Here is a 26,363-nt window from a genome sequence, read left to right on the forward strand (position 1 = left end):
ACAGCAGGGAGTTAGTTAGGAGATTGATAGAGTAGGTGTGCATATGTGTCTGAGAGTGCAATTCAGTTGGGCAGATCTAAGAGTATGTGTGAAGGAGGTACCGTCTGTGAGTGAATGTGTGTGTGTCTGTATTTCTTTCTGCACATGTGTGTGAGTGTTATATATGCATGATTGTATGCTATGCATGTGTGTGTGTGTTTGTGTGTGTATGTGCAAATCAGAGTTTCTGTATAAATGTGAGAAACTGAGGAGACGGAAATTTTGACACAACAAGTGAGCTCTGATACTAGTTTATTAGTGGAGGATGAGTCAAGTACAGGTATCCTGCACACAGGAACTACATATTCACTTGATAATTTTTCTATTTACGTTTTGCAGTGATTTGTTTCTTGTACCTGTAATAAAGTGAGTTGGTCATCGCTGGTGGACTGCTTCCGTGGTTTTGGATTTATTGGCTTTGGATTTTGAATTTTGGCGCCCTTTTGGTTTTTTGTTTGTTACGGCGCTACATCATGGATAGCAGTGCTACGGCTTTGAACCGGGAGGACTTGGGACAGTCCCGGAAATTAATAGGTCAGCTAACCGAGTTGATTGAATTACTCACCCCACTCTGTTCGGTTTTGGTTGCTACAAAAAGAAGCCATGAGGTGGATGGTACGTCCGAATGGACGGAGGAAGCAGGGCATTCCAAAAATAAGAGGAAAAGACATAATCCTGAAAGAAGCCCTGGGCGGACGGAGGAAGCGGAACCGAATGGTAGCAACTTCGATCCTGCAAACACACCTATGGTTTTACAAAGACCTGGAGAATGTATGAGTAGCAACGAGAGTCGGGGTTTAACTGACCGGAATCGCAAGAGTAATTGTTCAGGCTTTAAAGCCTCAGGTACTGTTCTTCCCATTACTGACAATTTTGACATATTAGAATGGTTAAAAAATCCCATGGACACTAAATTGTATAGAACAGAAGAAGGTGCACCAGTGGATGGTGACTCTTATGCTATGAAAGTTAACAAATTGTCTGGTATGATGTATAGATACAAATCAATGAATATAGAAAATTGTTATCTCAAGGAATGTATTAAACAAAAAATAGTACCAAAGGGTTTAAGGGTCTGGAAATACCCTAACAATGTGGAACCCGGTACACCATTTCATACTGAACTTGTGAATGTATTTAACGAATGTGGTATTAGTATATTGAGGCTCATTATAAAAGAAAATAATAGAAAATTAGAAAGTTTGGAAGAGGAAATTAGAGTCCTGGATGATTTCATTAAAAAGGATATGCTGTTTGAAGTTAAAAAAGAAAAAGAAAAATATTTAAGTATGGGCTCAGAAGTGGATGCTAAATGTTCCGTTTTAGAACAAAGAAAAGTTAAGAAATTAAGGAGAGATATTGAGGAATACCAAAATGATGTTAGTTACCCTAAGCCACCTGCTACAAAATGGGAACACAATAGCAGAGTAGGCTATAAGAAGAGTAACATTAGGTATGATTCTAGTAGTATTCCTGAGGAAGAAGAAGGGTGGATTAATTACGATACTGAGTTTCCACCATTAAATGGAACAAAGCACCATGTAAATGATAATAGGTATCAAAATTTTCAATGGAGGGGAGGGAGAAGGGGGAGAGGGAGATATTAAATACAGTTACTAATACCCTTGTACCCACCCACATTTTTTCCCCTGAGGAGACGGAAATTTTGACACAACAAGTGAGCTCTGATACTAGTTTATTAGTGGAGGATGAGTCAAGTACAGGTATCCTGCACACAGGAACTACATATTCACTTGATAATTTTTCTATTTACGTTTTGCAGTGATTTGTTTCTTGTACCTGTAATAAAGTGAGTTGGTCATCGCTGGTGGACTGCTTCCGTGGTTTTGGATTTATTGGCTTTGGATTTTGAATTTTGGCGCCCTTTTGTTTTTTTGTTTGTTACGGCGCTACATCATGGATAGCAGTGCTACAGCTTTGAACCGGGAGGACTTGGGACAGTCCCGGAAATTAATAGGTCAGCTAACCGAGTTGATTGAATTACTCACCCCACTCTGTTCAGTTTTGGTTGCTACAAAAAGAAGCCATGAGGTGGATGGTACGTCCGAATGGACGGAGGAAGCAGGGCATTCCAAAAATAAGAGGAAAAGACATAATCCTGAAAGAAGCCCTGGGCGGACGGAGGAAGCGGAACCGAATGGTAGCAACTTCGATCCTGCAAACACACCTATGGTTTTACAAAGACCTGGAGAATGTATGAGTAGCAACGAGAGTCGGGGTTTAACTGACCGGAATCGCAAGAGTAATTGTTCAGGCTTTAAAGCCTCAGGTACTGTTCTTCCCATTACTGACAATTTTGACATATTAGAATGGTTAAAAAATCCCATGGACACTAAATTGTATAGAACAGAAGAAGGTGCACCAGTGGATGGTGACTCTTATGCTATGAAAGTTAACAAATTGTCTGGTATGATGTATAGATACAAATCAATGAATATAGAAAATTGTTATCTCAAGGAATGTATTAAACAAAAATAGTACCAAAGGGTTTAAGGGTCTGGAAATACCCTAACAATGTGGAACCCGGTACACCATTTCATACTGAACTTGTGAATGTATTTAACGAATGTGGTATTAGTATATTGAGGCTCATTATAAAAGAAAATAATAGAAAATTAGAAAGTTTGGAAGAGGAAATTAGAGTCCTGGATGATTTCATTAAAAGGATATGCTGTTTGAAGTTAAAAGAAAAAGAAAAATATTTAAGTATGGGCTCAGAAGTGGATGCTAAATGTTCCGTTTTAGAACAAAGAAAAGTTAAGAAATTAAGGAGAGATATTGAGGAATACCAAAATGATGTTAGTTACCCTAAGCCACCTGCTACAAAATGGGAACACAATAGCAGAGTAGGCTATAAGAAGAGTAACATTAGGTATGATTCTAGTAGTATTCCTGAGGAAGAAGAAGGGTGGATTAATTACGATACTGAGTTTCCACCATTAAATGGAACAAAGCACCATGTAAATGATAATAGGTATCAAAATTTTCAATGGAGGGGAGGGAGAAGGGGGAGAGGGAGATATTAAATACAGTTACTAATACCCTTGTACCCACCCACATTTTTTCCCCTGAGGAGACGGAAATTTTGACACAACAAGTGAGCTCTGATACTAGTTTATTAGTGGAGGATGAGTCAAGTACAGGTATCCTGCACACAGGAACTACATATTCACTTGATAATTTTTCTATTTACGTTTTGCAGTGATTTGTTTCTTGTACCTGTAATAAAGTGAGTTGGTCATCGCTGGTGGACTGCTTCCGTGGTTTTGGATTTATTGGATGTGTGAAGGAGGTACCGTCTGTGAGTGAATGTGTGTGTGTCTGTATTTCTTTCTGCACATGTGTGTGAGTGTTATATATGCATGATTGTATGCTATGCATGTGTGTGTGTGTTTGTGTGTGTATGTGCAAATCAGAGTTTCTGTATAAATGTGAGAAACTGTGTCTCTCTGCCTCTATGTCTATGAATATTTACGCACGGAAGCATGCGCTTGTGTATTTGCGTGCGTGTGTGTGTGTGTGTGTGTGTGTGTGTATGCATATATACATATATATATATATATATATATATATATATATATATATGGGTCTGCTTCAGTAGACGAAATCCCACTTACCCAACTTTCACAACACCAAGACGAAGAGCCAGAAAGTCCAGAAGACCAACCACTTGGAACACTGACATATCATTATGGGTAAGTAACCATTCGCCCAACCCCGCAAACACACTAAAACCGAAGCAAAGAAACCCCCCCCCAACTAAATATACCAACTCCAAAATTGCTCTACCGTGGAGGTAAGGGGCAAATGTCAACATATATATATGAGTGTAGATATTTTTAAATGCTTGCATTACTTACATTTTGGATCTAAAATTCTAAATTATTTCCTCCTTGCTTTTGTCCTGCAAAGCCCCACTGTACTCTTTATAAGAATCAACTGTAAGTTCAGTGTAACTCGGAGAAAGAAAATAGTTCCAACCCTTCAGCAGCATGAAATTTAATTGAGAAAAGTTGACAAGTTGAAGTCTTCAGGTGTATCATGGCAGACTAAATGATCACTTTCTGTGGAAAAGATAAGCTGCCGTATCAAATTATGACATGAAGACAGAGAAGGAAAAGTAAGTGGGAACTATTACTAGTTATGGAAATACGTTTTTTTTACAGATACACTTTATTGATACCATCGCTTACAAATGTCTCAGTGTAAAATGTGTGATATTTCCACTGAAAACATATCACATTCAGCTTTTTAAAACTTAAAGTATTAATTCTGGTATGTAAAAAAAGCAAAAATAAATAAATACTGTTCACTGAACAAAAACTTAATAAAGTACTATAAAATAAGATTAAACAGCTAGATGTGGTCATCTCCTGCTTGACTTTCCTTACCATCTTACTAGGTGTACAGGTTATATTAACAGCTTGCATAGCAAAGCATGGATGAACCTACATAACCATCTTAACTGATGCAATTCTGCGTACCTTTTTCATGCAATTCTGCCTTATCTTAATCTGATCAGTGTTATAACAGCTGAAGCCATAAACTCTTATCCATTTACATATGCTGTCCTACTTTTATTATATCCTTCTGCTCCATTTCATGAGCTTTTCACATCAAATGAACAACATATTTAATCTCTGGGAGAGTCCTTTGCTTCCATTTGTGTGCTATTGCCTTTTTAGCTACTGTTTTCAGCAAATTTCATACAATTTGTTCATATCTAGTCTAGACATCAGCTTGAAAAGTCCCAAACCAGAACAGCTGATCATTGCTTGGAGAAAGGAGATACTTCCCATCATTCAGCAGCCTGAAATTTTTATTGCAAAAATTTGACACGCTGGACTCTTCAGGTATAATTATGGCAGAATAAATGATGGCCTCCTGTGGAGAAGTTGAGCTGCAATATCCACTTATGATATTATGAAGACAAAGACGGAAAGTGTGAAATATTGCTAGTTATGGAAACAAGGTTTTATAACAGAATCACTTTATTGATGCCATCACTTACAAATGTCTCAGTGTAAAACATATATGTCATATTTCCACTGAAAACATATCATATTAAGCTTTCTCAAGTTCAATGTATTAATTCTGAATGGATTGTGTGATTAGTATGACAAACCAAAGAAGTAAAATAAATGAGGAAAAAAGTAAGATAGGGAGAAACACAAGCTTTTTTAGGCAGTGGGGTAGTCAGGTACATTCAGAGATTGAGGCAGCTACAAAAACAATGTGAACAAGCAGCAAATCCAGAAATATGTGAGACAAAGAAATATAAAAAGATCAAATGTGTGGTGACTGGTGAAATATGTTATTTATTCCATATACAAGCAAAGCAGACTGCATCATACCCCCCCTTCCAAGATGCACAGTCACTGACCTGTCCTGATTTCATACAAGAGTGAGTGACCAGTAGACTTTAGTAAAGCTGTTCACTGTTTGAGTGTCCACAGACATTGGGGCTGGTCAAAGGAGCAAAGAAAGAAAAAAAATCTCTGTGTATAAGTGTAAAATATATAAATCTCACAAGTATAGCCAAAGTGTCACTGATGTCACATGACTGGGGTAGTAGTGCACCTTAGTGTTCCAAATGTACAGTATATGGTTATGTGTGAAAAAAAAGGCAGAAAAACAAAGCAGCTTTGCTGGGATTCAAAAAGAACCACATCACTACTGCAAACTCCTTAGGTCAAAAGTAACAGCTTCTTTGAAAGCAGAAAATGAGATTCAGTGAAATCAGAGACATGATTATCTTCAATGAGGAAAGATGTTGCTACCTGCTAATCTGCATGTCTCTGAATTGTATGTTTTTACTGCTACCACTTACCAGCACTTTTCTGTGTTAATCACCACTGGCTGACTTTGCTTCACATTAGCACAGGTATCCTCCTCATTAACTCTGACACACATACACACGTACACACACACACACACACACACACACACACACACACACACACACACACACACACACACACACACACAAAACCTCTCAAATGTCCTTGAGTTTATACAACATCCTGGATGATTACAGTCAGTCAATAATGCTAGACATTAATTTCGTGCTTCAGAAAATGAATCTTGATGTAAACTCAGAAGTGCTATTGACATGCAGTAATATTTAAACAAGTTTACCAAATATTGCCCAATGTTACCCTACTTTTATTTATAAGTCTTGAGCATGACACACACACACACACACACACACACACACACACACACACACACACACACACACTCCCCCTCTCTCAAGTGTTCATGATTTTATAGAACATTCCTGATTTGGCTTCTTAAAGCTGCCATATCCATCATAACTCATTGACAATTACAGTCTGTCAATAACACTAGACATTAAAGATTTATTGTTCAGAATATACTTTGTGATGTAGAGCATCTTGGTCTATTAACGTTTTAAATGACTTAGACCAGTTGTTTAGTGTTCCCCATGCTTGTCATTATTCAAAAAATACTTTGTGCTGCAAATCATGTTGTTCTAATAATTTTTTACATGACAGAGAGTAATATTTAAATGGGCCTGTTGTCTAGTGTCTTCCCCCAGTATTGCAAGCTTTGAGCATTAGTCTAACGGACGTTAGAGGTGCTGCAGCTATATACTCATACATACACACACACACACACACACACACACACACACACACACACACACACACACACACACACACACACACACACACACACACACACACACACACACACACAAACGCTTATCAGTCATAGCCACTTTATTGACTGCATACACCTCTGATGTTTTATTCTGATGAAATGAATATTTAAACTACATACACAATAGCACCAGTAATACATTTTAGGACATTGCTGTCAGGTATACTCAGTGCAAAGCATTACAATTTGACCTTTCAAAAGAAAAATGTTTTCACTTTGTTGACTGTGCACAACTCAGATGTCTGATTATGATCAAATGACAAATTTTATACATAAATAATAGCCATTGTAATTTTATTTCTGTTCACTGCTATCAGACTCAATCTAAACCATTACCAGGCATGCATGAAGCACACAAGGACCTCTAGAATCACTATTTAACCATAGCCACCAGATCCAGATAGGCTTTGTGCCAAGTGAATGGAGGGCTGCAATTGTCATCCCTTTGCATAAAGGTGGGGCATTTATGAACAAGGGTAACTACAGATCACAAGTTTGACTAGTCTCATATGCAAAGCCATGGAAAGACTTATCATGGGAATGATAATGACAGAGGAAAATTTCAGATACTGGATCCAAACCAGTTTGATTACTTCAAGGACAGGTTATATCTACTCAGTCTGGTTTACTTCTTCAAGAAGGTCACCAAAGAAAAGGATAAGGGTAAAATGTATATCTTTACACAATTCCCCACTCAGACATCATAGAAAAACTCATAAAATTAGTATAAATTCCTATGTCACTTGCAGGATAGCCAGTTACCTCAAGGATAGGACCTAAGAAGTTAGGATAGGGGAGTCTACCTCTACAAGAAGTCCCGTCATTAGAGGATTTCCTCAAGGCTCAGTGCTGGGGTGGCCTTTTTGGCATTTGCTTCTCTGATGTCAGAGGCATCATCAAGGGCCTATGGCTGAGCAAGTTCGCAGATGATTAAAAACTAAGTGCAGTCATAGAATCCCACAAAAAGAAACATATCCTCCATGTTGTCTGACACAGACCAATAACTTGTGCTAGAGCCACAGTCTAAAATTTAATGCCAAGAAATGCATAATAGTAACCTTTGGGAAGGTGGCTTCCCCTGGAATCTACCACATTAATAATACACTCCTAAGAGTAGAACCAGTGATTAGGGATTTGGGAACACATATAGACAGCAACCTGAGCTGTCATGTGTCTATATAAGTAAGGAAATCATTCTGTGTTGCATAATATATAAACAAGGGTATGGCATCTGAGTCCAAAGGTGTCATTGTTCTACTACACTCAGCCCTCATCAAACCAATCATTGAGTACAATGCCACCTTTAGTTTGTACTTGACCAGGCATATGCAACAAATGGAGTTTCCACAGAGGTTCCTCACAAAAAGAAAAAACAAAATACAGGGCATAAACGACATGTGCTACTCAGTCGCTTGAAAGCCCTATCCTTGTACTTAAACTCCCACAGACTACTGAGATGCGAGCTATGCCTGGCCTCTATTCCCACTCTGATGGACCTGTTGGACATCCACAAAACAAATAGCATCAGGATTACCTAATCTAGGGACTTAAATAAGACATGTTGGGGGGAGAGGTATGTATCTCAGGGACTTTCCCTTCTCTGGAACAGGCATCCCAGCTATTTTAAGCTGAGTTCTTCCCTAATCCAATTCATGTGTAAACTGGACCAGTGGATGGGGAATCAGAAATGTACCACTGGTCTGGCACCTATGTCTCTGTTAGACAGATACAGCCTGCAAATGATTGACCACCAAAGCCCAAGCCTACATATCCCCTTTAAACTAACCCTAGGGTATCAAAACCTGTCCAATAAATTTGGGAAGCATGATTAGACCTAAAAATGCCCCCTAATCACCTATGAACACACACACGCACACATGCACACACGCACACACGCACACAGACAGACACACACATACACACACACACACACACACACACACACACACACACACACACAAACACTTCCTTGTAGCTGGTGCTACAGTTTCTTGCTTTACTTCTGTCCTTTTTTTTCCTTTGCTTGCAAATTGTTTCTGTAAACACTGCAGTTAGTGAGGGGAAATGAAATGACCCATCCTTGTAAATATTGCTGCGGTTACTTGCATTAGTTCTGTTATTTTTATTTTATTGTTATTTATTTATTTTTCCTGCTTGCTCACTGTGGAGCTGCTGTTAGCAAGTTGAAATGGGTCTACATTGCCCACCTGATCATGAAGGGATTCACATCCAGATCTAGTGAGGTCATTGTTCCCCTGTACTCTTCACTTATCAGACCAATGATCGAGTACAATGCCCCATTCGGGATGTATCTCACCCGACATCTGCAGCAATTGGAGAGACCCCAAAAGTTCCTCACCAAAAGGATAAAGGGACTCCAAAATCTGTCATATGCTGCCAGATTGAAGAAACTCCAGCTCTATTCAGTTGCATACCGTCTGCTCAGAGGTGACATGTGCCTGACATACAAGGCCATGTCCAACCCGGAATTAATGGACATGCTCCACCTCAAAAATCCAAATCCACCAAAACCACTAGAGCAAGCGACTTAAACCTTAGCACGGATATAAATAGGACGTGCTGGAGGGATAGATTTATCACTCAGAGACTCCCTATGCTGTGGAATAAAATCCCGGTCCATGTGAGGCAGAGCACCTCGCTGGCTCTGTTCAAGAGAAATCTTGACCTGTGGATGGGAGATCATAGGTTTATCCCGGGAATCATCTCTGTGTCACTGCTGGACAGAGGCACAACAAACTAATGGGCACAGTATTTTTTCATATAAGGGGTGGTGTAAGCCACAAAAATTTGGGCTAGGCTTATAAATGCCTTAGGGCAGATAGCCTAGTATAAACCTATGAACCTATGAACCTATGAAAAGCAATGGCAGACCTGGTAGAGAATTTCAATCACTGCACACTGATTTTTTGCTAGAATAGGCACTACTGGGATATCTAGGTCCATTAATACCCCCATTTCGATTATCATCTGTCCAGTGGGGATCTTTGATTCTCAAATCTCATTTTCTAAACAGTGTTTAATCACTCTGTCTTCATATGTGATTATTACAGATGTCTTTACCTTTTATCCTCATTATATTGTATGCAGAGTGAAAAGGTGTTCTATTCTACTCTTCTGCTAGGTGCATTATATATTATGCCGCTGTCCTAGGTCTTGTCTGAAAATAATTTTGCAGCAGTCCATTTACTTAATTAATGAAAAAAACAGATGGTGCATTTGAAATCCTACTATATTATTTTTTTCTGTTGAAATTTAATTTCATGGAGGACTGCAAATCAACCTTTGATGCCTCTATTAAGTGTTTATTATAACTCTTGTATATATTTGTCAGGGAAGTTAATGTATTATAATCATACTATTTTGAAAATTTGAAAACTGTATACTAGAAGTTTGAACATATGATGGCGATGCACATATGATGGCGATGCAAAAACCACATAATTTGTTAAACTTGGTTATATACCCAGTTATTTATTTGTGATGAGTCATTTATGAATTATTGCTACACACACACACACACACACACACACACACATAAATATATATTTATATATATTGCTATATATATATAAATATATTGCTATATATAAAATATGTAAAAGAAATGTTCAAGCTTGATTTGATGTAATTATCTCTTTCTCAGAAATTCAGGCCTTTAAGTGAATGTTAATGATTCACCTCTGAGCTTTGTCTGATGTTTAAGTCAGTTACAAGTTCAAAACAAAATTATGTGTAACATGATTTCAGTAATTAGTTTCTCTGACTCTTGCTTTCAAAGACAGCACCCACACAAGTGGTAAAAAACAATTTATGTTTCTCCTTAACCTTCTTAATTTAGTATGCATGGTCAGCTACGCATTTTAAGTACTAATGGTGGGTGTACTGCAGGTTTCACCTGCATTATCATAAACACCCCCACAAAGAGCACGTCACTGCTTTTTTTCTTACACTAGGAGGAAGACCCCCCCCTATGCTACTCTTAGTTTTCTGGGTCATGTGATTTCCTTTTTGTGTTCCTCAGAGTATAATCACGTAAATGGTACACTCAGAATCCCTTCTCACTATTATGCTTCATTAAGGCACCCCCTTATGAAATACCCCTGCCACAGAGCTATGGCTAAAGCCTGTCCCAATTCAAAATGTTATGATGTCCTCACAGCAGGATGTGTGAACTGCTCAGAACTGGGAATCACAGATCCGCAGACTGCACCTGGTGAGTGTCTTTTGAACTTCCATTTTTAGTGGTTTTGCTATTTTGACTACAGTGACGGAAGATACATCTAACTGTTCTGTTTTTTTATAAATGTTGTTAAGTAAAAGCAATGCATTTTTGGTGAAGATATTATCTTTTTTCAATAGTGGTGATTATGCAGATCAACATGGAACCAGAGCTCTTTTTTAGGTGTGACCCTTGCAGTGGAAAAGGAGTAACACTTTAATATTTATGAACTAAGTATCTGAGGAACTGGAGCAGTCAGTATACAGAAAAGCAATAGATTTTAAGCATAAGTGAAAACATTGTAGAGACTTTCATATGGGTAACCTAGCATAAGCTAGCAGGGGATTTCTGAGAGTAGGCAAGTTAAACAATTTTCATCTCATTTCAAAATCTGTAAATCTGTCAGTATAAGTTTGGTGTAATGAGTACAACTGGAGGCTAGCAAACTAAGAGTCAGAAGTCTGAAGTGCCAAATAAAATCCATGTGTGTATTTATCTACATTTGTGTTACTCAGATAAGCCCACCACATACTTATTTCCTTTGCATGCAGTACAACTTGAGATAACAGTTTAAGATACTAGGTTAAGTTTAGCCAGAGTACGTGGGTAATGAATGCATCTACTCTTCACTGTGCTAACATTATCAATCTTAACATCCATCTGCTCTAGCATCAGAAGAGGGAAATGGGATCTCACACTTACGTATCATATAGGGGGCTTCAGGAGTGCAACACCCCTCTACTACACTGGAGTGTCAACAGTAAGGTATAAAGTCGAGTGTCTGGTGTGGTTGTAGATCTTATGGCTTTCTGATCTTCTAGCATCAAAGATTAGAGAGCAACACGAATCAAGATCAATATTATGCAAAGTGATTAGTGAATGCGCTCTTAGTATCTGTAACGCGTCTTTATTAAGTTTTACTTACACTGTGTAAGTCCAGATGTGACATGTATGACTATAGGTATAAATACACACATGTATATTTCTAAAATATTTATTAAATGCATAGTTTGATAAGTGTGAGTTCATAATTCAGGACTGCATTGCATTGCACCCATGTTATATAAGTCTTTATGGTATGATACTATCACAGGATTATCTTGTAGAATAATATGATTAGTCAGAATTTAGTTCATCAGTTGATAGACTGGTGGACGTTTGAGATTTATATGCTATTTCAATGTGTTTGGTAATTCTCTCACTGTAGTTGTGTGGCACTCTATCTGTTGTATGATGCAGCATGTGTCTGGTAATTCTATCACTGCAGTCTTGTGGCACTCTCTCTGGCTGTTGTATGATGCAGCATGTGTTTGCTAATTCTGTCACTGTAGTTGTGTGGCACTCTCTCTGGCTGTTGTATACTGCAGCATGTGTTTGGTAATTATTTCACTGTAGTCATGTGGCACTCTCTCTGGCTGTTGTATGATGCAGCATGTTGATGTTGTTGTGTCTTTCGGCTTTTCCCGGTTAGGGGTCGCCACAGCAGAACTCCAGTCCGCTAATGCTTGGCAGTAGATTATTACATGCCGAGTTGCCAGCTCTGATGCACAACCTTCAACAAAGGTACGCCCATTCAGGCATATCTCCACACAGAAGAAGCTCTAGCTGATAATCGAACAGGACAATGTCTTACTGTGAGGCGACAACGCTACCGCAGCACCAGCATGTGGTTGGTAAATCTGTCACTGTAGTTGTGTGGCACTCTTCCTGGCTGTTGTATAATGCAGCATGTGTTTGCTAATTCTGTCACTCTAGTTATATGGCACTCCATCTGGCTGTTGTATGATGCAGCATGTGCTTGCTAATTCTGTCACTGTAGTCATGTGGCACTCTCTCTGGCTGTTGTATGATGCAGCATGTGTTTGCTAATTCTGTCACTGTAGTCGTGTGGCACTCTATCTCTGGCTGTTCTATGATGCAGCATGTATTTGGTAATTCTGTCACTGTAGTTGTGTGGCACTCTGGCTGTTGTATGATGCAGCATGTGTTTGGTAATTCTGTCACTGTAGTCATGTGATACTGGCCGTTGTATGATGCAGCATGCATTTGGTAATTCTGTCACTGTAGTCATGTGGCACTCTCTCTGGCTTTTGTATGATGCAGCATGTGTTTGGTAATTCTGTCATTGTAGTCGTGTGGCACTCTGTCTCTGGCTGTTGTATGATGCAGCATGTATTTGGTAATTCTGTCACTGTAGTCCTGTGGCACTGTCTCTGGCTGTTGTATGATGTAACATGTGTTTGGTAATTTTGTCACTGTAGTCGTGTGGCACTCTCTCTGGCTGTTGTATGATGCAGCATGCATTTGGAAATTCTGTCACTGTAGTTATGTGGCACTCTCTCTGGCTGTTGTATGATGCAGCATGTGTTTGGTAATTCTGTCACTGTAGTCGTGTGGCACTCTTTCTGGCTGTTGTATGATGCAGTGTGCATTTGGTAATTTTGTCACTATGGTCATGTGGCACTATCTCTGGCTGTTGTATGATGCAACATGCGTTTGGTAAATTTGTCACTGTAGTCGTGTGGGACTCTCTCTGGCTGTTGTATGATGCAGCATGCGTTTGGTAATTCTGTCACTGTTGTCATGTGGCACTCTCTCTGGCTGTTGTATGATGCAGCATGTGTTTGGTAATTCTGTCACTGTAGTCATGTGGCACTCTCTCTGGCTGTTGTATGATGCAGCATGCGTTTGGTAATTCTGTCACTGTAGTCATGTGGCACTCTCTCTGGCTGTTGTATGATGCAGCATGCGTTTGGCAATTTTGTCACTGTAGTTGTGTGGCACTCTCTCTGGCTGTTGTATGATGCAGCATGCGTCTGGTAATTCTGTCACTGTAGTTGTGTGGCACTCTCTCTGGCTGTTGTATGATGCAGCATGTGTTTGGTAATTCTGTCACTGTAGTCATGTGGCACTCTCTCTGGCTGTTGTATGATGCAGCGTGCATTTAGTAATTCTGTCACTGTAGTCGTGTGGCACTCTCTCTGGCTGTTGTATGATGCAGCATGCGTTTGGTAATTCTGTCACTGTAGTCATGTGGCACTCTCTCTGGCTATTGTATGATCCAGCATGCGTTTGGTAATTCTGTCACTTAGTCATGTGGCACTCTCTCTGGCTGTTCTATGATGCAGCATTTTGAAAGTGCTGTGATATTGTAGACAGTGCTGCCTTGGGCTAAACCTGAAACCATGGTGGTTGGCATTCATTTTATTGCTATCTGAAAGTAAAAATGTCCCATCCTGCCTAACCATACAGCAGTGCACTAAAACATAGTCTTTCCAGTCTGCTCCACTTCAGTGAAAAACTAGGCACTCCGTTCCACTCTAATTCAGTTATAGGAATATCTACATAAGTATGCATGCATTTATGTTTAGGTATAAAACTCCAATTTATGTGGGAAGGAAATTGTACAGGTTGAAAATGTTGGTCATGGCTCTGTCCAACATACTTTTGTTTTATATCTTCAGTCATGCCATAATGCTCATTTTGAATGGTTTGTTGGCGATTATATAATCTGTTGCCCACCCTCCAGTTCCTATTAGCTCCCTGGCATACAATTTGTTTGAGTAGTAACCCACCTCTCAAATTGTTCTCTGGCAGCTGCTGCATACTTCCTGCTTCTGTGGTGTTGTCTTTGCTACCCATGAATCATATGTATACATTTTCTTATGGATCATTTGCATGGCCCATATGTCTCTTTATAATCACACTTACTCAGGTTACTGACATATGTGGTGAAATTCCTTTAATGCATTGAAATGTTAATCTGTAAGCTATTTTATGCAGACGACAATTGTGGCAAATCATTAATGCATTATTTTAGTGGCTAATAAATGACAGTGTACCGCATGCTTATATATACATGTAATGCTAAACACAGAATACTTCTTCAAATAACACTTTTCCTAAAAAAAGTGATTTGTTGGCAATAGTAATAATAATAATAATGTACAAAAAACTCTACACTTTTCATCCATATGGGTAAACAGTGCCTCATCGAGTGTGATTTCTAATGCTCTGTGACATTTAATCCCTTCCTGCTGCTCATAGACTGTTAATAATTCTAGGCTTGGGAGAGTTTCCAAACTTCAAATTAAAAGGGATTCTGACAGCACATTTAGTTTCCTAGAACGACTGTGTGGATTTGTACACTTCTGATGCATACTGTACTCCTGTTATTTCAGTATCCTCTCTGCTTAAGCTGACATTCCATTTCAGGCCAGATAGGGGCATTATAAGCCTGCCAGGATAGCTAAGCCCATCACTGTACTGTGCACATAGCCTGATCACTACTCAAAGTGTATGAGGTTTACTGCTGTGCATATAAAATGCAGTGCCCCAAAGTGTTTCTTCATAAATTATGTACTTTACAAGGTTTTGCCTGTAACTTTAGAGAATGGCAGTTTAGTGGTCTCTGGAAGTGCAGAAACTAATAATTGCAATAATAATAACCCACCCTAGGTTAGGTTTCTGATTTGATATTATTCTGCTAGACAGACCTCTCAATTTCGTAGCTCAAGAAATCAGGACAAAGCCTAAAATAATGGGGGGACTCAGGCCCAAGCATAGGGGCAGTTTTTAACTATTGTACTCATAAACTTATAACGTTGCCAGAATGATGGAGTATTAGGATGCATTTTTCTGAAATATAGGAAGTCTGAAACTCAAATGCATGTCATTATTTATTGACTTCAGTCTTCAGAGATTTGCCTCAGAACTACACATTTTATGAGGTACAGACCAAGAATATGAGGCAAATATCTAGACATTCTGCAGAAATCTGGACAGTTGAGAGGTATGCATCTGTTAGCATGCTAAGTAAAGTGACAAATTATGAACTTTCATTTAAAAAAAACGTGCTGACCATTTTATGTGAGTTGCTTATCTATGAAGTATAGTGACATACCAAAAACCTGTTACTACATATTAGCAGTCAAATTTTATATGCACACCTGCAAACCTGGACATTAGCTTACTGGGTTTGCTAGACTTGGTAGTTTTAACAGAGAACAGGTTTTTTGCGTTTCAATTAAACAAAGTCAGATGTTCCTCCTCTACCTCCGACTTCTAGTATAATAGACTAATCATGGTCCTTTTTGCATGTTGTGCCCCCATTTTCTAAGGCAGATCATAACATGTTGTGCTAAAGCCAGGCTTTGTTTCTAACTATAGCTAAACTAGTTACAGTAATCAATTTTGTTATTCATTCAGCTTCTAATTTGCCCTGTAACATGACTCTCAACTTAGACATACTTGCAAGGGTTACATATCAGTAGAAGATTTATAACTCCCACATCTGAATAAGAAAATTTGAAAATAAATGTATACAGGAGAAAAACATGAATATGTGCAGAGTCAGAAATGGCTGCAGATCGTTGCAGTTTGCCAGTACTTTCATAAAATCAAACAATGAACTGACAGAATATTTATATTATCTAATGACTTTACAACTGCCTTCACTTTCTAAGTACTCCTACTGTACCAGTGGAACAGAAAGCTGTAAACCGCTGTGATAAAATTAATTTCCTTTTGTAATATGATGCAAGCAGTAGATTTACTGGACAGAAGAAAATCACTAATCACGTAGTCACTGATCTGTTTCACTGGATGACAAGCGGCTCAACCTAGGCTACAGCTCTCTTTTTGATTTTGTGATCTAGCTCCTCTGATTACTGACTTCTCATTTTACAGAGCTTTTTTTTAAGTTATTATTGTAAAATGTTAAGAGTAGGACCAAAAAAAGGGATAATATAAAGAGAAATAAGAAGGGTGAGGTTTTAGTAGGTAAATTCAGGCAGTTTATAGCTACATACTGAGTTATTATATAACAGTAAGATTACAAATTATATTGTTCTGATGACTGCGGCTCACTATTCAATATTTCCTGAAAAACAGCAGACTGAAGGTATTACTTTTTCTAAAATTCACAAATTAAAATTTTGTGACAGACTGTTTGGGTTATCACATAGCGACATAAATGCTTAGAAGTTCCCATGTATAACAATGAGGAATGGGAGAATGAGGAAAACCTACATACTTATAATGTATATTACTGCCTCAAATATAATTTAGCAGCTGTTTTTCTTTCTTTTGTTGTTATTGTTATGAGAGGCAGTAGGAGTTTTTAAGATGAAACATCCTGAGATAAAAATCTCCCGCAAAGTGAATATTTAAGCACTAACCCACGCCTGGGTGTGAGTAATGCTGGATTTACCCATGGTCGGTGTGGTTTGGTCATGAGGGCAAAGCCCGAATGACCAAACAAAGACAACTGTGGGTAAATCCAGCATTACCCACACCCAGAAGTGGGTTATTGCTATTCTACAATGCCAATATTTAAGAAAAAGACTACTTACATTTCTTAAATAATGTCTTTGTATAATACATCCGTGCTGCTCTTCCGCATCTTGTTGGTATCTCGTAGCTTTTTTTTTATGTACTGTGCATGTGTATGGGACTTGTGTTCCCCTGCTTATGCAGTACATAAGTGCTGTGAAGAGTTAGCAAGGGAAAACGGAAGATCACTGTTGCTTCTTCTTCTTTATAATTAATAAAAAAGAAGAAACCAGGAGCATTTTTATGTTCGGGAGAGCCGGGACAGACTAAATAAAAGGATAATCAGGTAAGTTTTTAAAGATTTGTAGAACATACCTGATTATCCTTTTATTTATGTCTGTGCCATCTCCCGAATGTAAAAAAGTCTTCCGTTTTCTTTTGTTTTTTTAAAAAAAAGAAAAGTAAAAAAAATGAGATATACTAACGGGAAAAAGTCCAGACAACCTTTTTCCGATAGTATAGTCTCAGATTTACAATGGGCACACTGGATGGGTTGGCCAATCAGCGTGCTCGCTTTTGCATATTTTAGATCGGTCATTGTATAATTGTACTTTATAAACAAATGTTAATCTGATGAGGAAAATTAATTTGTTGTAGCTTGCAATCTCAAAAAACTCTAATTAGGAATGATAATAGCATTATGAGGTACGTGGCTGAGTAATTTATTGCTGTCTTCTGATAAGTGAATATTTAGTATACATTTACTATTTCCTTTAGTGAGACTGACAAAGACTATTGCCTAATGAGTGGTCTTATGTTCTAAGGAAATAAGTATTTATTACTTAGTTTGTCAATACCAGCATTTAAAGCTAAGTTTATAAACCTTGGTCTAACTTTGTTATAGCTGTGTGTTCAGCATACTTTGAGCTTGTAAGAATCTAAAAAAAAATACAAAGAAGGAGTTGCCAGTTTTGCCTGAAATAATTAAAATTGTGGGTATAATAAACTGTTCTGAATGAACAAGGCCTTTAACCTTCTAATGTTTGACACCATTGTCCACTGTGTAGTGCTTGTTGGTATATGTGTATTGGGGGTGGATGTGAACACTACACTGCATAGTGTGGGACTTAAGAAATCATTCTACTGTTCTAACAATACTTTCTTAAAAAAAATAGAATTGAAAAGATTAGTTAAAGATGACATGGGGCCGGAATCTAAGAGACCTGCTCTCGGTGTAAGTGACCTCTAACACTGAGAACAGGTCTTCTGGAATCTGACCCCCCCCCCCCCCGGTGTAAGCATAACCTTACACTGAAGTAAGTAACTTACACTGAGAGCAAGTCCTTCAGAATCCAGGCTGACTTACATTGAGAGCAGCTCTTGTGGAATCAGGACCCTAGTTGAAGAGAGCAAGTACAGTTGTGTAAGTAACTTCCCATAACAGTAGATGTTAAAATGATCACTTTTGTGGTAGTTTTATAGATATGGGTTATATCCTGGTAAGTATATAACAACCAGACAGCTTCCAAAGCTTCAGGGTACCTTGTATGCACCAAAACTATTAGTCATCTTGAGCTGAGCTTACTAAAGACAGTGGATGGCATGCCAAACCATTTAAAGCTTTCATGCCAATAGGGTAAGGAAGACTAAAGCCCTGAATAGGACAATGCTAGGAGCAAAAAAATAAAATAAAAGAAAAGAAAAATATATATATATATATATAGTCACATTGGCAATAAAAGCATGCAAGAATGTGAGAGATGGAGGGAACATCTACTGCTTAGTTCAATTCATTGTAGAACAAATCTATTAACCAAAGCAGATAGTACATTTATTGTGGCAAGCTGTGTGATTGGTGGTCCAAACATGTTGCCATACTGGACAATGGGGATGAGAAATATTTGAGCTGTACATTCAACACCATCTGTATTGTAATCCATCCCATCAACTTAGCTCCAAAACATTCAATCTTGTGACTGGGTTTAATTCAGTCTTCATTACCCTTTTGAGGTGATTCATTACTTCAGAAAAATCTGAAGGAGTATTTTTCTTTAGTTCATTAAAATTGTGTTTGAGATTACAGTCACTATTGTTAAATCTCTTTCATATCTCAATATCTGCCTCAAGATGCAATACTTTACAGTGAATAATCCTGCAACATTTGTATGTATTTCATCTGTTTTTTAACTATTCAGTTTATTTTAGTCAATCTCATAATATGTATAGTAATTAGATTTAAGCAGTTAAATAAAGTTTATTGATTAGTTGAGTTTTGATAAGGGCAGTAACATGTTTGTTTATGAGGGTTAGATTACCTAGGATTGACGAAACAGTATTACACAGCATTTGAATTCCACCCCACTTATTATCTAGGCATGAAACAAAAATATCTAGTAATAAGCCAATAATATTATTATTAGATATTCATTAAATGAATGCCAGAAAATAAGCAGTATGATCAGACAATTATATAAGTATGTGCATATAAATAATAACAACCCATACAACATACCTTTCTTTTGGTAATCACTGCACATTGCCCATAACAAATCATAATGCAATGTATTTTTTGATTTAAACTAAACACATAATATTTTGAAAGCAAATGTCATGCTGTACTGAAGTATAGTGACTATCAGACAAGTCATAATACAAAACCCTCTCATAAACACAATTTTTAACCATATCCTGTTTTCCACTTAACCAATCATATCCAAATATAGGTGTACCCTTATGTGAAGTGTGTGTGTGTGTGTGTGTGTGTGTGTGTGTGTGTGTGTGTGTGTGTGTGTGTGTGTGTGTGTGTGTGTATGAGAGAGACTGAATAGGTTCATCTGTCTGAAGCTTAGTCACTAATGTCATTTTATTCCCTGTCTGGCTGTTGCTGCTCTGATCATTTGTTATAGTATATTAAATAGTGACTTGTCTTTATCTGAATTGTTGTTGAAACTGCTGTTTCAAGTTATGTTATAATAAACTGCAAATTATAATCTTATGTTACTGCAATATATGCTGATTTTGTAGTCAGTCCGACAGTTATGAGGTATTTTCTCGATTTGTTTTGCATTCCACTAGTATATTTCAAGAGAGTATCTCTTTTGCTGTTACCTTTTATAGTCTGAGTGCCTGGTAAATGGTTTCACAGCTCTATACTTTCTTGGATTGTGCTCTACACTCAGGTAGTATATTTATGTATATTTATCACAAATGGTAGAATGATTACCTTGAACTGTATGACTGATTTTGGCATTTCTGCCTAAATCTTTGTTGTTGAGCAAAATAATGAGGTCCTGCATCCTTCCAAAAAATGAGTAACTGTTTAGTCGAAAGCTTTGGTTTAATCACTTATGGGGAAAAACAGGAACACTAATGATGCTGGTAAGCAGCTTTTCAGTATGAATATGTTTATAATTCTTAGGCATATACTAAGCAAACAGCTAGAGAGCCATTGATATGCTAATTGATTATGTGGCGATGAGGGTAAACTATTTTAATGTGGGCAGAAAATCATTTGCATTAGTACCAGGCTTGAATTTGTGGTTACCTATCCGATCACTGAAGTTGACTTGGAGATAGTTTTAAGTGTTGAGGGAGGCTGCAAAAGTGAGGAATGTCTTGGGTAAGAAAACTGTTGTGACAGCAGATGTTAATCTTCAATGGAGCGTTAAGTCTTTGGATAAGGTGTTTGTTAAACTGTTTGTTCTATGAAGGTAAAGAAGGTCAAAATGAAAATGATCATTTACTGTATGGTATACTAGGAATAGTTCAACTTGTAACAGCTTATATAAGAAAAAATAGAAGGAGAGGGATTTTAATCTGCTGGGATAGCCTAAATGGCTTAAATCAGACCCATTTTAGTTAGGAATTTTTGGAGGGCTTTCAAGTTAACTAATGCACTTACGTACATTTTAATGGAAGATTGTATTTAGAGGAGGATCTAATAAGGGAGGTGTGTTTTTTTAATTTTAATTTAAATTAATTAATTAATTAATTATTTAATTAATTAATTAATTAATTAATTGTTAACAGGGGTAGTGATCTGATTGTACAGTCACCTACGTTAGCCATAATCTGGATGTGCAATACAAAAATACTGTGTAGCTCCAGAAAATACTATACCACACAAAGTTTGTTTGCTACGTGCAATATGTTGGCATAATGCAGTGGTTAACACACATAACAAAGGTTAATAATGCTTACAGCACTGTGTGTTCTCAGCGTAATAGCAAAGACAGAAATCTAATATAATAACATATACAACACTATGAGTTCTGTTGGGAAATGTAAATAAACTGCTCACCTAATTCTACTAGACTAAATAAATCATGAACATCAATAGTCTGAATATATAAATTATATTTCTGGTATTTATGCACTTGTAAGGATAATAATTTTATTTTGTGCATAATTTAACAAAGGTATACTGCAAAAATACAAGACAAAAACCAATAGGTATAATTAGTGAGGTAGATATATAGCATTGCTGTCACTGAAAAAACAAGCACAAACAAGTATATATAACTTTATCAAATAATTAAGCAACAACCAAAGACGTGGTGTGGTATATTGAAGATTTACCCATGGATGGTGTGGTTTAATCTCGAGGGTGAAGCCCGAGTGATTAAATAAAGCCAACCGTGGGTAAATTTCAATATACCACAACCACTGAGTCAGTTATTGCTATTATATAATAACATTATTTAAGAAAAAAACCCCTTACTTTTCTTAAATAATGTCTTTGTATAGCAGAGCATTACTGTTCTTCCACCGGTGGTGGTATACTGCTTCCTTGTGTTGATGTACTGCGCGTGCGTATGGGACTTGTGTTCCTATGCATACCTAGTAACATCAATGCTTTGAAACGGAAGTAACAGAGAAAAGAAAGTCTCTGTTTTTTTTCTTTTTCTTTTTTTATTTATTAAAAAAAAAAAAAAAAAAAGGTTTTGGACACTTTATACCAATGGAAAAAAGTTCGGGCAACCGCACCTTTTTCCGTTGGTATATTGTGGGATTTACAACAGGCATGCTGGCCAATCAGCGTGCACGTTTTTGAATATTAATGGGGGGTCATTGTATAATAAGGAATAATGAATGACCCTAGAGATTAGGTCAAAGGTCATTAACTGATCATTAACACAACAAAACTTTACTTTAATACAGGTATAAGATGTCATAGGTCCAACAGCTGCGGACAATAAACGATGGCTTTGCATGTAGTAATATATACATTAACAAATAATACTAGCAGAATTCAACCATCAGAGTAGCAGATTTAGTTTAAATTGACCCATAAATCAGGGAATTTGAATTTGAGTAAACATACCACAACTTTTAATTAACTCTTTTTGTCCAGTGTTTGGTTGCAAAAGAATTTAACCCAAGTTGGTAGTACATAAACTAAAGAAGAACTTTCTACTGGGTAATATCAAATAGACATACCAAGGACAATTTTGTAACATTCACATCACCTTAATTGAGTATTTTTAGATTGTTCAACAAAGAATGTCTAATAGGCTAGATTGATTTACTTGACCAAAAGATGCGCAAAACATCTGCAACAGAATTTTCTCTGGAAATATAACAGACTGGAAAGACAAGTTTGCCCACAACTACTAAACTGTGCAAGAGTCAGATAGGTCTTCTGGCAAATCATGAACTGCTAGTGTATATATTTAAGAAAAAGTAAATTCTCATATATGTTGCAGCATATTGCATCGCAGTAAGGTAACCCATTTATTTTAATAAGCAATGACAACAAATAACTGGAAGAATAGATAACAAAATGGTAAATAAAACATATTACCAAAGCAGACACAAATGAGAGGCAATTATTCTTTTTATGTAGCTCAACCAGAAATTTTTTTTTTATTTATTATCACCCCCCAATACTGGAAACATTTTTGCAACTGCACTTATTAACTTGAGTTGTGGAATAGTATTAGTTTAAGATTCCAATATCAAGAGATCACCTACCAACCCCAGCCATATATATACATATATAGATGTAATATATATTTATATCTATATCTATATCTATCTATCTATCTATCTATCTACATATATATATATATATATATATATATATATATATATATATATAAAGATATATATATACCCAAACAGCAGAGACCTCCAAGACAGAAACACATCGGCCACAACACAACACTAATCACAAGACACATAACTCTCCCAAACAGTGTGCCACTCAACCAAAGCCCCTAAGGCAAAACACCATGCCCAACACAGTAGTCATAGGTGACTCAGTTGTGAGGCACACTTATGTCCCACTCACTAGGTTGAATAAGGAGAAAGTAACAGTCAGCTGCCTGATAGGCACCAGGATCTGCCACATAATGCATGCACTCAGGTCCCTCAACAACAGTTACAAATATGACTCTGTCATTGTACATGTGGGTGTGAATGACCTAAGATATACCTCCCTGGACTACATGAAAAGAGACATGGAGGAGCTCTTGGGTTATGTAGCCCAGGTGGGTAAGACCCTAGCCCTGAGCAGCATCATGCCATCACCCAAAATGATACAGCAGTAAAAGCAGAAAATGACTGATTTCAACAATTGGCTGAGTTTCTGGTGTCATTCTAAGGGGGATCCAGTATCTGTCTGCCTGGGATGACATGATTGACAGACCTTGATGCTTTGCCAGAGATAGCCTGCATCTGTCACCCATGGGTTTCTGGATACTGGCTAAGGCTCTTGCTACCCATTTAGTGGCTTTTTAGGTGGTGTTCCAAAGACCAAATTACCACTGTTAACAGCTACAAACAAATGCAATCTGAGGGTCATGCTGCCCAATGCTAGAAGTCTAAATCTCAAAATGCACTCACTTGAAGCACTCCTTAAAATGAAGAACATTGACATTTGTGCTGTAACAGAAACCTGGTTCAAGGCAGCAGAAAGCACCCCTGCGCTACCAGGCTGTAACTCATTCCACACCTTTTGGCCCCAGAACATGGAATCCAAAGGTAGTGGTGTTTCCATATTCATAAAGGATGTGCACACCTCCAGATTGGTAGCCCAACATAACGCATCTGAGATACTTCAGGTGCAGCTAACATTGGGTATGACAGCGATTCAGGTCGTAGCCTTCTATAGGTCCCCAACCATGTCCCAAGACTCACACTCCACATTCCTAAACACCCTGGAGAATATAAGGGTCCAACCTAACACTCTCATACTGGGCTACTAAAACTACCCTACCATTAACTGGGAAAACTACTTATGTACCAATACACTTGCCCAGCGCTTTCCGGAATTCATTAATTACAATGTCCTGGACCAGATCGTTCTTACCCCCACTAGAGGTAGCAACATCCTTGACCTGGTCATTACTAACATGGGCGACCGTTGCTCTAAACCTATAACTCAACTCCTCCCTGGTTAGATCCGACCACAAACTAATCACATTGAAAATCCACATCCTGCCCACTCCCCCCACAAAGGTAACCACCATGAAAAACTTCTCCAAAACTAACTTTGGGCTCCTAAAAACAGAGGTGGCTAACTTCACAGCACCCATGCAAATGGAGAATAGTTGCATGACTTCCGAATCATATACCAATGCACTGTACAAACACGTACACAAATGCATGGATCTCACCATACCCAATAGAACCAAGATGCTCTCCTCAAAAAAAAAAAAGGAAGCAAGTCTGGTGGCCCCGTGCCATAAACAAACTCTACAACAGCAGGAGGAAACTGATGCAGAATAAGGTGAAGTCCCAAGACTGGAAAAACTCCTATATCAGCCTCAACAAAAGGTTGAGATCCCTCATGAAATCCTCTAAAGCTAGCTATGAAAACAGAATTGCAGCAGATAGTAAAGACAACAGTAAGGCCTTCTGTAGTTATGTAAAGAATCTCCACGGCAATACCCAAATTTGCTCTTAGCTACTGCGCAAAAACTCACTAAGCTAGGCATCAACCCCTATATCACTAGGTGGGTTGCAAACTGGCTCACAGATAGAACCCACAGTGTGAAAGTAGCTGACTCCAAGTCAGACTGTTGACCAGTCATGAGTGGAGTCCCACAGGGTTCGGTCCTGTGTCCTCTCCTGTTTGGTATCTACTTCTCTGAAGTTCAGGCCAACATGAAGGGACCCTGGCTGACAAAGTTCATAGACAATTGCAAGTTGTGAGCTATTATTAACTCCCCAAGTGATGTTGACATTCTACAGAAAGGCTTCAATAGGGCCATCAACTGGTGCCAGAACCATGGCCTTAAGCTCAATGCCAAAAAATGTGTCGTCATTCCCCTTGGGAAAAACCCGGTTCCCTTGAATTACCACATCAGCTGTAGTCCACTGAATACAGAAGGCATTATAAGAGATCTAGGAACACAGGTTGACAGCAACCTCTCTTTTCACCACCACATTGCCACTGTGGTCAGAAAGTCCTTCTATGTGGCACATCTCATTACTAAAGGTTTTGTATCCAGGAAGAAAGAGGTCATTGTCTCCCTCTACTCTTCCCTCATTAGGCCAATCATCGAGCACAATGCCCCATTTGGCATGTACCTCACTAGACACCTGCAACAACTGGAGAGGCCACAAAAGTACCTCAAAAAGAGGATTCTAGGCCTTAAACACTTGTCCTATATGGACAGACTCAAAAAAACTCCAACTAATCTCTGTCTCATATTCCCTACTTAAAGGTGAGCTCTGCTTGACTTACAAAGCCATGTCTGACCCAGCTCTGTTACAAATGCTACATCTAAAGAAATCCAAATCCCTCCGCACCATGTGCTCCAGAGACCTCACCCTCACTACCACAATCAACAGAACATGCTGGAGGGATAGGTTCATAACTCAGAGACTGCCCATGCTATGGAATAGACTTCCCATACATGTCAAGCAGACCACCTCTGTGGCCCTCTTCAAGTGAAATCTTGATGAGTGGATGGGAAATAGAAAGTTCACCCCGGGGATCACTCCAGTGGCTCTACTTGATAGAGGCACTACGAACTAACGACCGGCGGCACAATTTACACCGGGGATCACTCCAGTGGCTCTACTTGACAGATGCACTAGGAACTAAGGTCGGGTGGCATGATGCCAGGGTAATCCTATGGGCTAGGCTTGTATA

Source organism: Protopterus annectens, chromosome 1.part1, assembly GCF_019279795.1.
Source record: "Protopterus annectens isolate FY-2018-M chromosome 1.part1, PAN1.0, whole genome shotgun sequence".
NCBI lineage: Eukaryota > Metazoa > Chordata > Ceratodontiformes > Protopteridae > Protopterus > Protopterus annectens.